This window comes from Saccopteryx bilineata, chromosome 4 (assembly GCF_036850765.1).
Source record: "Saccopteryx bilineata isolate mSacBil1 chromosome 4, mSacBil1_pri_phased_curated, whole genome shotgun sequence".
NCBI lineage: Eukaryota > Metazoa > Chordata > Mammalia > Chiroptera > Emballonuridae > Saccopteryx > Saccopteryx bilineata.
The window spans coordinates 267,304,882-267,308,758 of record NC_089493.1 but is presented as its reverse complement, the minus strand read 5'-3'; the positions used below and the strand labels follow the sequence as shown (position 1 = coordinate 267,308,758).

The 3,877-nt window shown below is 44.0% G+C and overlaps 1 non-coding gene across 1 annotated transcript; it reads right to left on the bottom strand.

Annotated features, from left to right (window-relative positions):
* Nucleotides 1-3,328: 3,328 nt before the first annotated feature.
* Nucleotides 3,329-3,404, bottom strand: TRNAI-GAU (transfer RNA isoleucine (anticodon GAU)). Its single transcript has one exon. It is a non-coding gene; the product is annotated as a tRNA-Ile (tRNA).
* Between the last annotated feature and the right edge of the window lie 473 nt (nt 3,405-3,877).

Below are 3,877 nucleotides of genomic sequence, written 5' to 3'. Positions count from 1 at the left end.
GAAGGGAAAGGAAGAGAGAGTCAGAGACAGGAACATTGATCTGTTCCTGTATATGCCCTGACTGGGCATCGAACTGGTAACCTCTGTGCTTCAAGATGATGCTCCAACCAAATGAGATATCAGGCCAGCGCTTTCCCATTGATTTAAGAGAGAGGGAGAGAGAGAGAGAGAGAGAGAGAGAGAGAGAGAGAGAGAGAAGCATCAGCTCATTTTCCACTTAGTTGTGCATATATTGCTTCTCATATGTCCTGACTAGGGTTCAAACTGGCATTCTCAGGACTGAGCTGGTGACCCCAGGATCAAACCAGCAACCTCAACATTCAGGGTCAACACCCTATCTATCTACTGTAATACCAGCCAGGGCACTAAGTTTTTGTTGGTACTCTTTATAGTGTCCCACAAGTACCTCATGCTCTCCTCATTTTTTTTTTTCTGAATGAGCAGTGGGGAAGCAGAGACAGACTCCCACATGTGCCCGGCCGGGATCTACCTGGCATGCCCCCCCGGGAGGGGGGCGATGATCTGCCTATCTGGGCCATTGCTCCAGTGCAACTAGAGCCACTCTAGTGCCTGAGGGGGAGGCCATGGAGCCATCCTCAGTGCCCGGGCCAACTTTGCTCCAATGGAGGCCTGGCTGCAGGAGGGGAAGAGAGAGATAGAGAGAAAGGAGAGGGGGAAGCGTGGAGAAGCAGATGGGTGCTTCTCCTGTGTGCCCGGGACAGGAATCGAACCCAGGACTTCCACACGCCAGGCCAATGCTCTACCACTGAGCCAACTGGCCAGGGCTACTCATTTTTTTAAAAGATTTTATTTACTGATTTTTAGAGAGAAGAGAGAATCAGAGAGAAATGGGTGAGGGGGGAGGGATGAGAAGCATTGAACCATAGTAATTGCTTCCCATATGTGCCTTGAGCAGGCAAGCCCAGAATTTTGAACCAGCAACCTTAGCATTGCAGGTCGAATGCTCTACCCACTGCTCCACCACAGGTCAAGCTCTGCTTTTTTTTTATTATTATTATTTTTTCTTTTTGCTTCTCACACTGATTTTTTTCAGTTGCCTTATCTTCAAATTTGATGATCATTTCTTCTTGTTCAAATCTTCAGAAAACGCCTCTAATAAATTTTTCATTTTGGTTATTATATTTTTCCATTCCAGAATTTCTGTTTAGGTCCTTTTGATAATTTCAATCTCTTTACTGATATTCTCATTTTGTTTATCCTAATTTCTTTTAGGTCTTTATTGTCCATGTTTTCCTTTAGCTTATTGTACATATTTAAAATAGTTGATTTAATATCTTTCACTAGTAATTCCAATATCTTGGCTTCCTCAGGAATAATTATTCCTTTTTTTCCCCTCTAAATGAACCATACGTTCCTGTTTCTTTGTATGCTCTTAATTTTTTTATTAAGAAGTAGACATTCTGAGTATTATAATATGGAAAATCTGATTCTGTTGCTCCTTAGGGATTGCTGAGTTTGCCTGTTGAGGGTTTGTGTCTTTTCCAAACTATTTTCATAAGGTGTGTATTCCTTATTGCATGTGGTTGCTAGTGTTTCTACACTATTATCTCTGCCGTCAGCCAGGACCTGGAATGATTCCCACCTTTTCTGCCAAAGCGGAGGGTTCTAGTCTCTGAAATTTCCAACAAAATACCTCTAGGGAAACAGCTGTTGCCTAAGGGGGGCAACGCCAAGGCAAGTGTCTGTACTAGTCCCCCAGGAAACCATCAGACCAGCCAAAATGCACAACCCCAACATTTAAAAAACAATATTGCCCCTGACCACTCTGGCACCAGTGCTGCCGCTCCCAGAACCCAGGCTGCTCGCCCCACAGTCGCGGTGGGGGCTGAGGGATAGGCAATAGCAGCTGGTTTGTGGACACTGGTTATGAAAAACCAACAGTCTCTCCCTGTCAAGCACACTCTTGGTTGTTATTCATGTTTAGTTAGTTTCCAGAGTTTTGAAATAGTTTATTGAAATTGTTCTTTCCAGTTTAAAGTTTGCTTCAGTGGAGGAGGAACTGACTCCTCGAGCTTTCTATTTCACCATTTTGCATGACACCAGAATGGCATTCTTGGCCATAGGAATTGTTTTCCCAGCTTTATTGAGAAGTAATTGACATCAGTTAAATGTTACAACATGATGGTTTGGTATATGTACATATTGCAAAATAATTACTGCAGAAAGATTAGTTAACAGAGTAGACTTTAAAAATCAGCTGAAGTTCACCCATTTTAAGAATACAGATCTTTGGCTTCACTAGTGGTGGTGCAGTAGATAGAGCATCAACCTGGGACACTGAGGTCCCGGGTAACAAACCTCAAGGTCACTGGCTTGAGCATGGGATCTTCCAGCCTGAGTGTGGGCTCACCAGGTTGAGTACAGAGTCACCAACATGAGCATGAGATCATAGACATGACCCCATGGTCTCTAACTTGAGAACAAAGGTCACTGGCTTGAAGCCCCAAGTTGCTGGCTTGAGCCCAAGGTCACTTACTTGAGCAAGGGGTGACTGGCTCATCTTGAGCCCCCCCAGTCAAGGCACATATGAGAAGTAATCAATGAACAATGAGAGTACTGCAACTATGAGTTGATGCTTCTCATCTCTCTCCCTTCCTGTTGCAAAGAAAAAGAAATACACTTTTCTCCTAAAGTTTCATATAAATGGAGTCATTCAATATATAGTCTTCTGTATCTGTCTTCTTTCACTCAAGTTTTTGAGATTCATTTACATTGTTGTCTATATCACTTGGGTATTTTGTTGTTGTTGAGAAAGAGACAGACAGGAAGAGGGAGAGATGAGAAGCATCAACTCATAGTTGCAGCATCTTAGTTGTTCATTGATTGCTTTCTCCTATGTGCCTTGACTAGGGGGCTCCAGCCAAACCAGTGACCCTTTCTCAATCCAGTGACCATGGGCTCAAGCTGGTGACCATGAGGTCATGTCTATAATCCCACACTCAAGCCAGCAACCTCATGTTCAAGCTGGTGAGCTCAGGTTTTTTTTTGTTTGTTTTTTGTTTTTTTTCATTTTTCTGAAGCTGGAAACAGGGAGAAACAGTCAGACAGACTCCCGCATGCGCCCAACCGGGATCCACTCGGCACGCCCACCAGGGGGCAACGCTCTGCCCCTCCAGGGCGTCGCTCTGCCGTGACCAGAGCCATTCCAGCGCCTGGGGCAGAGGCCAAGGAGCCATTCCCAGCGCCGGGCCATCTTTGCTCCAATGGAGCCTTGGCTGCGGGAGGGGAAGAGAGAGAGAGAGAGAGAGAGAGAGAGAGAAGAAGGAGAGGGGGATGGGTGGAGAAGCAAATGGGCGCTTCTCCTATGTGCCCTGGCCAGGAATCGAACCCGGGACTTCTACACATCAGGTCGACGCTCTACCACTGAGCCAACCGGCCAGGGCCTCATTTGGCTTTTCTTAAGGTGCCTTATTAACATCTTCTACAAACTTTTGCAAAGTCCCAATGTCACTTGCTTCAAGAAATTTTCTGTGGCTGGGGACAAATATTTATAAATAAGTAGATTTAGTTTAATTTAGAATTATAATAGCAGAAAAGTAAAAATGATCTAAATGCTCAACAATAGAACAATAAACATTATTGGAGCATCTATATTATAAGATATAATGCAGAAAATTAAAAATAAAACAGCACTCTGAAACAATAATGACATAGAAGATGCTCACACCATATCTTGGGCATTAAAAGCAGGCTATAAATATATCAGTTTTATTATGATATCCACATAACAAATAAGATTGGAAGAAATATACTAAAATGGCCTGTCCTGACCTGTGGTGGCACAGTGGATAAAGTGTCAACCTGGAAAGCTGAGGTCGCTGGTTCGAAACCCTGGGCTTGCTTGGTCAAGGTACAT